At 45.5% G+C, this 12,989-nt stretch overlaps 1 pseudogene; it reads left to right on the forward strand.

Moving 5' to 3' along the window:
* Positions 1-4,500: 4,500 nt before the first annotated feature.
* The window catches only part of LOC135572393 (epsin-2-like), a 47,587-nt pseudogene continuing 39,098 nt past the window's right edge, over positions 4,501-12,989 (forward strand).

Genomic DNA, 12,989 nt, shown 5'->3' on the forward strand with positions numbered 1-12,989 from the left:
GGGATCCTAATGACATACTAAATACCCTCCCGGCTTAGAATGTAAAGGCTTTTAACTTGTCATAACTAGTGTTATATTAAATACACAATACCAGTCAAAGGCTTTTAACTTGTCATAACTAGTGTTATATTAAATACACAATACCAGTCAAATGTTGCGACACACCTAATCATTCAAGGGTTATTATTTATTTTATTTATTTTAAAGACATAAAATCTATGAAAATAACACATATGGAAGTCACGCCCAGAGACGTTTTATTTCTCTATTTGGTTAGGTCAGGGTGTGTTGTGGGGGTGGGTATGCTTGTTTTGGCTTGTCTAGGGTTTTGTATATCAAGGTTTGTAAGTCTAGGTAAATGTAGGTCTATGGTGGCCTGATTTTGGTTAGGTCAGGGTGTGGTGTTTATTTTATTTATTTTAGGGTTTTGGTAAATCTATGGTAAATGTAGAGACTTTTATTTCTCTATTTGGTTAGGTCAGGGTGTGGTGTGGGGGTGGGTATGCTTGTTTTGTCTTGTCTAGGGTTTTGTATATCTAGGTTTGTAAGTCTAGGTAAATGTAGGTCTATGGTGGCCTGATTTTGGTTAGGTCAGGGCATGTTTTCTATGTGGTGTGGGGTGGGTATGCTTGTTTTTGTCTTGTCTAGGGTTTTGTATATCTAGGTTTGTAAGTCTAGGTAAATGTAGGTCTATGGTGGCCTGACTTGGTGCCCAATCAGAGGCCGCTGTTTATCGTTGTCTCTGATTGGGGAATCCTATTTAGGCAGCCATTTTTCCCTTTTTTGGTTTTGTGGGTTCTTGTCTGTGTGTAGTTGCCTGTCAGCACTCGTTTATATAGAGGCACGGTTAGTTTTTTGTTAGTTTGTTCAGTGTTCATTCGTCTAATAAAAGAGATTGTACGAATGCCACACTGTACCTTGGTCTCCTCCATACAAACCACCGTGAATATGGAATCATGTAGTAACCAAAAAAAGTGTTAAACACATCAAAATATATTTATAATATAATATAAATATATAATATAAATATGTTTTATATTTGAGATTCTTCAAATTACCACCCTTTGCACAGATAAACAACTTTGCACACTTTTGGCATTCTCTCAACCAGCTTCGTGAGGTAGTCACCTGGAATGCATTTCAATTGACAGGTGTGACTTCTTAAAACTTAATTTGTGGAATTTCTTTCCTTCTTAATGCATTTTTGAGCCAATCAGTTGTGTTGTGGCAAGGTAGGGGTGGTATACAGAAGATAGCCCTATTTGGTAAAAGACCAAGTCCATATTATGGCAAGAACAGCTTCAGGTGCAGAGAATAATTTAATTAGAGTTACATTTTGATTTAATAATAATAATAATTTTACATTTTGCAGCCCAAATAAATACTTCACAGAGTTCAAGTAACAGAGCTGAGACATTCACGACTGTGTGAATCAGGCCTTCATGGTCAAATTGCTGCAAGTAAACCACTACTAAAGGACACCATTAAGAAGAAGAGACTTGCTTGGGCCAAGACCGGTGGAAATCTGTCTTTTGGTCTGATGAGTCCCAATTTGAGATTTTTTGGTTCCAAGTGCCATGTCTTTGTGAGACGTAGAGTAGGTGAACAGATGATCTCTGCATGTGTATTTCCCACCATGAAGCATGGAGGAGGAGGTGTTATAGTGTGGGGGTGCTTTGCTGGTGACACTGTCAGTGATTTATTTGGAATTCAAGGCACACTTAACCAGCATGGCTACCACAGTATTCTGCAGTGGTACGCCATCCCATCTGGTTTGTTGGGACTATCATTTGTTTTTGAACAGGACAATGACCCAACACACCTCCAGGCTGTGTAAGGGCTATTTGACCAAGAAGGAGAGTGATGGAGTGCTGCATCAGATGACCTGGCCTCCACAATCACCCGACCTCAACCCAATTGAGATGGTTTGGGATGAGTTGGACCGCAGAGTGAAGGAAAAGCATCCAACATAAAATATATTTTGATTTTGTTTAAAAACATTTTTGGTTACTCATGATTCCATGTGTTATTTCATAGTGTTGATGTCTTCACTATTATTCTACAATGTAGAAAATAGTACAAATAAAGAAAAACCCTTGAATGAGTTGGTGTGTCAAAACTTTTGACTGGTACTGACTGGTAAAACATTTCACAAGTCATAAACTGTAATACTTATTTTCCACCACAATTTGCAATAAATTCATTAAAAATCCTACAATGTGATTTTCTGGATTTTTTTTCTCATTTTGTCTGTCATATGATGAAAATTACAGGCCCATCTCATCTTTTTAAGTGGGAGAACTTGCACAATTTGTGGCTGACTAAATACTTTTTTGCCCCACTGTATGTATGTATAAAACCAAAAATCCAAGCCATGAGGTCGAAGGAATTGTCCGTAGAGCTCAGAGACAGGATTGTGTCAATGCACAGGTCTGGGGAAGTTGAAGGTCTGGGAAAGGGTCCATCCAAAACATTTCTGCAGCATTGAAGGTCCCCAGGAACACAGTGGCCTCCATCATTCTTAAATGGAAGAAGTTTGGACCAACCAAGACTCCCCTAGCGCCAGCCAAACTAAGCAATCGGTGAAGAAGGACCTTGGTCAGGGAGGTGACCAAGAACCCGATGGTCACTTGGACAGAGCTCCATTGTTCTTCTGTGGAGATGGGCACCTTCCAGAAGGACAACCATCACTACAGCACTCCACCAATCAGACCTCTATGGTAGACAGAAGCCACTCCTCACTGAATGGCACATGACTGCCCACTTGGAGTTTGCAAAAAGGCACCTAAAGGACTCTCAGACCATGAGAAACAAGATTCTCTGGTCTGATGAAACGATTGAACTCTTTGGCCTGAATGCCAAATCACATCTGCCACCATCCCTACGGTGAAGCATGGTGGTGGCAGCATCATGCTGTGGGGATGTTTTTTTAGCTGCAGGGACTGGGAGACTAGTCAGGATCGAGGAACGATATTCGGAGCAAAGTACAGAGAGATCCTTGATGAAAACTTGCTCCAGAGCACTCAAGACCTCAGACTGGGTGAAGGTTCACCTTCTAACAGGACAATGACCCTAAGCACACAGCCAATACAATGCAGGAGTGGCTTAGGGACAAGTCTCAGAATGTCATTGAGTGGCCCAGCCAGAACATCTCTGGAGAGAATAGCTGTGCAGTGACTCTTCCCATCCAACCTGACAGAGCATTGGAGAATCTGCAGAGAGGAATGTGAGAAACTCCCCAAATACAGGTGTGCCAAGCTTGTAGCATCATACCCAAGAAGACTCGGTGCTGTAATCGCTGCCATTTACTTACGTAAATGTGATATTTCTGTTTTTTATTTTTATTTTTTACAAGTTAGCAAACATTTTAAAACCTGTTTTTCCTTTGTCGTTGTAGGGTTATGGGTTATTGTGGCGTCATTATGGGGTATTGTGATGTCATTATGGGGGTATTGTGATGTCATTATGGGGTATTGTGACGTCATTATGGGTTATTGTGACGTCATTATGGGTTATTGTGTGTAGATTGATGAGGGGGGAAAAAAGATTTAATCCATTTTACAATAAGGCTGTAACGTAACTGAAATGTGTAAAAAAAAGGTCAAGGGAGTCTGAATACTTTCCGAATGCACCGTATATTTGTATACAGGAGAATAGAGATCATGTTTCAAGATTGTGAGATTTCTAGCTGATGATAACTGAAGGCACCAGAGTTATAGCCTTCTCACTTTGCCAGAAATTCAAACATAAACAGTCTAATTTTATCTTAGTTTTTGTCAGCGTTAAACTGTTACGTTTTCAACTTTGAACTTTGGTCGTTCAAAAAAAAACTGTATTACTGTTAACTCAGTACTGTTAACTTTTTTATTTTTTTTACAGTCTAATATAGTATGTTTTGTTGTAGTCTATATGCAATAAGATTTTGAGGTGTTAGACATTAGTTTATTAGGACTGTTTCATTGAGCTACATAATGATACATCCTCATTCTGATAAATAGTTTTTGCATCATGCGCCGAGTCATGCAAAGAAAAATAAAAAGTGCAATTCGCGTCATATGTAAAAGCATTCATTTAAAACTAGTGCTTTTTCAACTTAGGAAAATCCAAAAAGCGTGGGACAGTGCAGGAACTGAACCAAAGGCAGGTATCAACGGACTGTAGAATGACAGCCACCAATGCGCTTTTACACGGATTACACGGAACGCCCTTATCAAGAAACACCCCGAATTGCAATAATGCAATTACACCATATTGAGTTGTCTTGAAACCAACATGTGAAATCTCAAATTAAATCTCAAATCCATCTCGTTTTTGTCTCCATCTCCAAATCTATTGGATGAGAAAACCAGAGGTCTCGTCCCTTCTTAACCTTCTTCTCCAATGGGTTTTGAGAAGGAGACTAGGAGCTAGGATTTTAATATTTTATATTCTTCCCCATGTCCTCTAGCCTTGCACACTGTTGCTCAAAACGGTCTCGTTATGAATGGCTTTCCTCAGAAGGGAGGAGGTGGTGGGGGGAAGGAAAGGATGTATTTCTGCATCAGCGAGTCAAGCAGCTTTGGTCACACCCTTCCCCCGCCTACATGTCCCCCCTCCCGGGACGAGAGAGGAGCTTTACCGCCCGCCATGTTGATAGAGCAAGAGTCAGAGACGTGTAAAAGCCTGCTTAGCGAACTAAACTACACATTACGGGAAGGGTTTGAAAGAAAATTTATCCAACAACCACAACAAATAAGTCAACTTTCCTGGTATTTTTGTTTTGGATGGTGACTTCTTTGATCGTATGGGTTGTAAAATTCCAGGATATTAATTTACTCTGTAGAATAACTCGGGAAAAGGAAATGGTAAGTTATTCATTGTTTTTTTTGCTTTCCAGGTTGTTTCAAATCTCCTTGGGATGCTTTTGGGTGAATGTCTCCACCTAGCACTTAAACCTAGCTAGCTAACGTTAGCCAGTTAGGTAGCCAGTTAGTTAGCTAACAAGGGTTAGCCAGTTAGTTAGCTAACAAGGGTTAGCCAGTTAGTTAGCTAACAAGGGTTAGCCAGTTTGTTAGCCAGTTAGTTAGCTAACAAGGTTTAGCCAGTTTGTTAGCCAGTTAGTTAGCTAACAAGGTTTAGCCAGTTAGTTAACAAGGTTTAGCCAGTTTGTTAGCCAGTTAGTTAGCTAACAAGGTTTAGCCAGTTAGTTAGTTAACAAGGGCTAGCCAGTTAGTTAGCTAACAAAGGCTAGCCAGTTAGTTAGCTAACAAGGGTTAGCCAGTGAGTTAGCTAACAAGGGTTAGCCAGTGAGTTAACAAGGTTAGCCAGTTTGTTAGCCAGTTAGTTAGTTATCAAGAGTTAGCCAGTTAGTTAACAAGGTTAGCCAGTTAGCTAACAAGGGCTAGCCAGTTAGTTAGCTAACAAGGGCTAGCCAGCTAGTTAGCTAACAAGGGCTAGCCAGTTAGTTAGCTAACAAGGGCTAGCCAGTGAGTTAGCTAACAAGGGTTAGCCAGTGAGTTAGCTAACAAGGGTTAGCCAGTGAGTTAGCTAACAAGGGTTAGCCAGTGAGTTAACAAGGTTAGCCAGTGTGTTAGCCAGTTAGTTAGTTTACAAGGGTTAGCCAGTGAGTTAGCTAACAAGGGTTAGCCAGTGAGTTAACAAGGTTAGCCAGTTTGTTAGCCAGTTAGCTATCAAGAGTTAGCCAGTTAGTTAACAAGGTTAGCCAGTTTGTTAGCCAGTTAGTTAGCTATCAAGAGTTAGCCAGTTAGTTAACAAGGTTAGCCAGTTTGTTAGCCAGTTAGTTAGCTATCAAGAGTTAGCCAGTGAGTTAACAAGGTTAGCCAGTTTGTTAGCCAATGCGTTAGCTAACAAGTGTTAGCCAGTGCGTTAGCTAACAAGTGTTAGCCAGTGCGTTAGCTAACAAGTGTTAGCCAGTGCGTTAGCTAACAAGTGTTAGCCAGTGCGTTAGCTAACAAGTGTTAGCCAGTGCGTTAGCTAATGAGTTAGCTAACAAGGGTTAGCCAGTGCGTTAGCTAACAAGGGTTAGCCAGTGAGTTAGCTAACAAGGGTTAGCCAGTGAGTTAGCTAACAAGGGTTAGCCAGTGAGTTAGCTAACACTGTTTAGCCAGTGAGTTAGCTAACAAGGTTTAGCGTTTGCTATCTTTTTTTAGTATCGTTGTAGCTAAGCTAACAGTATCGAGAAGGTGTTGTAGTTAGCTAGTGGCCTAGCTACTGTGTTGGGGTGACTCCCTAATTAGAAACCCAGATAAAATGCAACAATTTAAATCCTAAAACATGTTCAAACAACAAAATTGTTGGAACTTTCTTTTTAAATGTTTATTTTTTAAAACTTTAAACTGAAGGAGTATGGAGTAGAGAAGAGGGGTGGTTGTATTGGTCAGGATATTTTTTGTTGTTGTTCCAACAACTTTTTGGGGGGGAATTTTTCATTCAATAAGTTCTTGTAACTAACATGCTAATTTGTTAGCTAAGTTTGTACATAACCATAACTTAAAAACATGTTTTAAATTAAGTTAGTTAGATGTTGTAGTGAATTCACACAGATTTTCAACAATTTTTAAATGTGACAGAAAATGTACATTTTTTGCTAATGTTTAGCTATGTAGTTTGTTTCCAAAATATTTAGAATTTATTTTTTAGCAAACTAGCCGGCTAGCTAGATATGTATTTCAGAAAGGCGTTGATGACAATTTTGTTAGTCCATCGATCCAACATAACTGGTTTAAAAACTAAAAACTGCTCAACTCAAACGTTTAGTGTTTTAGGACACACTTTAGCTTTAGTTCGTATACAAAGCTACTAGTGTGTGTGAGAGAATGTTGTCTTTACCATTTTAGGTAACCTTTTGGGGGCTGGGTTGTTAGCTAGTTAGCTTGTTAGCTTGTTAGCTATTTATTTATTTTTATTTTATTTCACCTTTATTTAACCAGGTAGGCTAGTTGAGAACAAGTTCTCATTTGCAACTGCGACCTGGCCAAGATAAAGCATAGCAGTGTGAACAGACAACACAGAGTTACACATGGAGTAAACAATTAACAAGTCAATAACACAGTAGAAAAAAGGGGGGAGTCTATATACAATGTGTGCAAAAGGCATGAGGAGGTAGGCGAATAATTACAATTTTGCAGATTAACACTGGAGTGATAAATGGTCAGATGGTCATGTACAGGTAGAGATATTGGTGTGCAAAAGAGCAGAAAAGTAAATAAATAACAACAGTATGGGAATGAGGTAGGTGAAAATGGGTGGGCTATTTACCAATAGACTATGTACAGCTGCAGCGATCGGTTAGCTGCTCGGATAGCTGATGTTTGAAGTTGGTGAGGGACATAAAAGTCTCCAACTTCAGCGATTTTTGCAATTCGTTCCAGTTACAGGCAGCAGAGTACTGGAACGAAAGGCGGCCAAATGAGGTGTTGGCTTTGGGGATGCTCAATGAGATACACCTGCTGGAGTGCATGCTACGGATGGGTGTTGCCATCGTGACCAGTGAACTGAGATAAGGCGGAGCTTTACCTAGCATGGACTTGTAGATGTCCTGGAGCCAGTGGGTCTGGCGACGAATATGTAGCGAGGGCCAGCCGACTAGAGCATACAAGTCGCAGTGGTGGGTGGTATAAGGTGCTTTAGTGACAAAACGGATGGCACTGTGATAGACTGCATCCAGTTTGCTGAGTAGAGTGTTGGAAGCCATTTTGTAGATGACATCGCCGAAGTCGAGGATCGGTAGGATAGTCAGTTTTACTGGGGTAAGCTTGGCGGCGTGAGTGAAGGAGGCTTTGTTGCGGAATAGAAAGCCGACTCTTGATTTGATTTTCGATTGGAGATGTTTGATATGAGTCTGGAAGGAGAGTTTGCAGCTAGTTAGCTTGTTAGCTTGTTAGCTACCGGCTCTTCTTGTTTTCATGGCAAAACGATGCTAAATAGACAACCTGGGGAATCGTTGTTTGTCATAACTAGCTTATAATATCAGCTGATTTGATGTGGTTGATGAATCACTGTAGCAGGAAATACCATTGACATGTCCAGTAAACTATCTGTACAGTTTTGGTAACTAGCTAACATTGAAGCGGAACATAATTCACTATAAGAGCGTTTGGTGTGTGTTCACTTTATTGTAGTGGCCATAATGTTTGTCCAGGTGGGGGCGCTGTTTTACCTCTGTCACCATGTATCAATCGCTGTAACATTTATCTCTCAGCACGGAAACATGGTGCAGGACACTGAGCTGTAATGCCCCCTGGGTGTAGCCAGGATGCTGCCCCCCTGGGTGTAGCTGCCCCCTGGGTGTAGTTGGGATGCTGCCCCTCTGGGTGTAGCCGGGATGCTGCCCCTCTGCCCAGGCTTGGGATGCTGCCCCTCTGCCCAAGCTTGGGATGCTGCCCCTCTGCCCAGGCTTGGGATGCTGCCCCTCTGCCCAAGCTTGGGATGCTGCCCCTCTGCCCAGGCTTGGGATGCTGCCCCTCTGCCCAGGCTTGGGATGCTGCCCCTCTGCCCAGGCTTGGGATGCTGCCCCTCTGCCCAGGCTTGGGATGCTGCCCCTCTACCCAGGCTTGGGATGCTGCCCCCTGGGTGTAGCCGGGATGCTGCCCCTCTGCCCAGGCTTGGGATGCTGCCCCTCTGCCCAGGCTTGGGATGCTGCCCCCTGGGTGTAGCCAGGATGCTGCCCCCTGGGTGTAGCTGGGATGCTGCCCCTCTGCCCAGGCTTGGGATGCTGCCCCTCTGCCCAGGCTTGGGATGCTGCCCCTCTGCCCAGGCTTGGGATGCTGCCCCCTGGGTGTAGCCGGGATGCTGCCCCTCTGCCCAGGCTTGGGATGCTGCCCCTCTGCCCAGGCTTAGGGGAACCGCTAGACCCGTGGTGGGGTTAGCAGGCAGGCTTTGTCTATTGTCTCTCTCTGTGTGTGTGTGTGGTCAGTTTGAGTAAAGGCAGGTTGGGGAGGGAGGGGGGGGGGTGACCGATGCACCTGTAGCCGACTCTCGGGGCGGTATCTCCGGCTTTGTCTTGGGCTGGGGAGGACAAAAGGGAGACGTCTCGGGGCATAGGAAGGGAAGGGAGGGGTGAGTGTGAGAGAGAGAAGGGTGCTTGGACATTACATGATGTTAGTATGGATGGATCTCTGCTTCTACACCTGCATTGCTTGCTGTTTGGGGTTTTAGACTGGGTTTCTGTACAGCACTTTGAGATATCAGCTGATGTACAAAGGGCTATATAAATACATTTGATTTGATTTATATATATATATATAAATTGATTTGATAAGCAGTTCTTGACTTCTTCACTGAGCCCAGTTGATAAATCAGCGGTTGAAGATTTCTTTGCGTTGCTTATGTGAATGGTAGATGGGGAGGGGGAGGCAGGGTGAGGAGGGGGAGGCAGGGTGAGGAGGGAGGTTTGGGGGAGGGGGAGGCAGGGTGATGAGGAACTCTCTGTCTGTGAACATGTCCCAGTTTACTGCTTCTGAAAACATTCTAGATTCCAACAGTCCGGTTCTTCTAGAAGGGTGAAAGAACCGGTTGGATTTGCTTGTCTACACACACACACACACACACACACACACACACACACACACACACACAGAGAAATACCTATTGTGTTGTCAGCCCGGTGTATCAATAAAGGGATATTCCAGGGGTTTTTGGCAATGAGGCCCGTTGTCTACTTCCCCAGTCAGATGAACTCGAGGATACCATTTTTTTATAGTGTGTTTTATAGCCCAGAGTGGTTAGCATCACGCTAGGCTAGCTGCTACATAGTGTTTTACAGCTCAGAGTGGTTAGCATCACGCTAGGCTAGCTGCTACATAGTGTTTTACAGCTCAGAGTGGTTAGCATCACGCTAGGCTAGCTGCTACATAGTGTTTTACAGCCCAGAGTGGTTAGCATCACGCTAGGCTAGCTGCTACATAGTGTTTTACAGCTCAGAGTGGTTAGCATCACGCTAGGCTAGCCAGGCTAGCTGCTACATAGTGTTTTACAGCTCAGAGTGGTTAGCATCACGCTAGGCTAGCCAGGCTAGCTGCTACATAGTGTTTTACAGCTCAGAGTGGTTGGCATCACGCTAGGCTAGCCAGGCTAGCTGCTACATAGTGTTTTACAGCTCAGAGTGGTTGGCATCACGCTAGGCTAGCCAGGCTAGCTGCTACATAGTGTTTTACAGCTCAGAGTGGTTAGCATCACGCTAGGCTAGCCAGGCTAGCTGCTACATAGTGTTTTACAGCTCAGAGTGGTTAGCATCACGCTAGGCTAGCCAGGCTAGCTGCTACATAGTGTTTTACAGCTCAGAGTGGTTAGCATCACGCTAGGCTAGCCAGGCTAGCTGCTATATAGTGTTTTACAGCTCAGAGTGGTTAGCATCACGCTAGGCTAGCCAGGCTAACTGCTACATAGTGTCACGCTAGGCAGCTCACAGCTCAGAGTGGTTAGCATCACGCTAGGCTAGCCAGGCTAGCTGCTACATAGTGTTTTACAGCTCAGAGTGGTTAGCATCACGCTAGGCTAGCCAGGCTAGCTGCTACATAGTGTTTTACAGCTCAGAGTGGTTAGCATCACGCTAGGCTAGCTGCTACATAGTGTTTTACAGCTCAGAGTGGTTAGCATCACGCTAGGCTAGCCAGGCTAGCTGCTACATAGTGTTTTACAGCTCAGTGGTTAGCATCACGCTATACCACCCACCTGGTAGTGTGGTGGATGGGACTACCAGCTCTCTGTACCCTAGAGGACAACCAGTGGGTCCATCTCCTCTATACCACCCACCTGGTAGTGTGGTGGATGGGACGACCAGCTCTCTGTAACCTAGAGGACAACCAGTGGGTCCATCTCCTCTATACCACCCACCTGGTAGTGTGGTGGATGGGACTACCAGCTCTCTGTAACCTAGAGGACAACCAGTGGGTCTGTCTCTATACCAGGTTTCTTGTAGGATGACAATGTCTGTATTTCTGATTTCTTTGGCGAAGTCTGGGTTCTTGCTCTTTAAGCCAAAGGCAGATGACCTCTGACCTTGTATATTCCAAGGATGAGATAGTAAAAGCCTTGTGTTCCATAGTGTCGAGTGTTGGTTTAGGCCCAGACCATCTCTCTGTCCCTGTGCTCTGACAGACCCTGTCTGTGCAGTCCTCCTGGGCTGGGGGGTGAGGAGTGGGGGGGGTTGTTCCGGGAGACAGACGGGGGCTCTTCCTCTAGTCGTGTGTGTGAATAAGTGATTTTAAAGCAGCAGATGTCATTAGGTCAGTGCTGTATTCATAGTGGCAGGAGGTGGGAGGCAGGGTGAGGAGGGAGGTTTGGCAGGAGGTGGGAGGCAGGGTGAGGATGGAGGTTTGGCAGGAGGGGGAGGCAGGGTGAGGAGGGAGGTTTGGGGGAGGCAGGGTGAGGAGGGAGGTTTGGCAGGAGGGGGAGGCAGGGTGATGAGGGAGGTTTGGGGAGGCAGGGTGAGGGAGGTTTGGCAGGAGGGGGAGGCAGGGTGAGGAGGGGGAGGCAGGGTGAGGAGGGAGGTTTGGGGGAGGCAGGGTGAGGAGGGAGGTTTGGGGGAGGCAGGGTGAGGAGAGAGGGTTGGCAGGAGGGGGAGGCAGGGTGAGGAGGGAGGGTTGGGGGAGGCAGGGTGAGGGAGATTTGGGGGAGGGGGAGGCAGGGTGAGGAGGGAGGTTTGGGGGAGGCAGGGTGAGGAGGGAGGGTTGGGGGAGGGGGAGGCAGGGTGAGGAGGGAGGTTTGAGGTCTCCACAGGAGTCACATTTCTGGGCCCTTAAATTGATATGAGGCCCCTTCTGTCTCTCTCTTGTCTCTTTCTCTCTGTCTGTGCCCCTTCTCTCACAATACTAACCCCCCTCTCTCTCTCTCTCCTCAGGTGAAGGCGTGGCTGTGTGTGTGTCCAGCTCTGTGTGTGTGGAGATGGTTCTAACAGGCTGTTGTCTGTGATGACTGTGGAACACACTCCTGGCCCGCGGAGGCACCCTGAACACACACACATACACACACACACTCGGTGACAACACACACACACACTCAGTGACACGGTGACACACACAACGCTGCCGGTGCAGCGAGAAAGGATTCAGACACACAAACTCTCCCCCCCCCCACACACACACACACACACTCTTGACTGTGTGTCCCAGTCGTGGTAGCGCGTGTGCGTGTGTGTGTGACCACCACCACTATGCCGAGCTCCACGATCAGACGTTCTGTGAAGAACATGGTGAACAACTACTCCGACGCGGAGAAGAAGGTCCGAGAGTCCACCTCCAACGACCCCTGGGGCCCCTCGTCCTCTCTGATGTCAGAGGTGGCCGACCTGACCTACAACGTCGTGGCGTTCAGTGAGATCATGAGTATGATCTGGAGGCGCCTCAACGACCACGGGAAGAACTGGAGACACGTGTACAAGGCGCTGACGCTGCTCGACTACCTGATTAAGGTAACGCCACACCCCTGATACCAGTAATAATAGAGACAGGTATACAAGGCGCTGCTCGACTACCTGATTAAGGTAACGCCACACCCCTGATACCAGTAATAATAGAGACAGGTATACAAGGCGCTGCTCGACTACCTGATTAAGGTAACGCCACACCCCTGATACCAGTAGTAATAGAGACAGGTATACAAGGCGCTGACGCTGCTCGACTACCTGATTAAGGTAACGCCACACCCCTGATACCAGTAGTAATAGAGACAGGTATACAAGGCGCTGCTCGACTACCTGATTAAGGTAACGCCACACCCCTGATACCAGTAATAATAGAGACAGGTATACAAGGCGCTGCTCGACTACCTGATTAAGGTAACGCCACACCCCTGATACCAGTAATAATAGAGACACGTGTACAAGGCGCTGCTCGACTACCTGATTAAGGTAACGCCACACCCCTGATACCAGTAATAATAGAGACAGGTATACAAGGCGCTGACGCTGCTCGACTACCTGATTAAGGTAACGCCACACCCCTGATACCAGTAATAATAGAGACAGGTATACAAGGCGCTGCTCGACTACC

This window comes from Oncorhynchus nerka, linkage group LG7 (assembly GCF_034236695.1).
Source record: "Oncorhynchus nerka isolate Pitt River linkage group LG7, Oner_Uvic_2.0, whole genome shotgun sequence".
Classification (NCBI taxonomy): Eukaryota; Metazoa; Chordata; class Actinopteri; order Salmoniformes; family Salmonidae; genus Oncorhynchus; species Oncorhynchus nerka.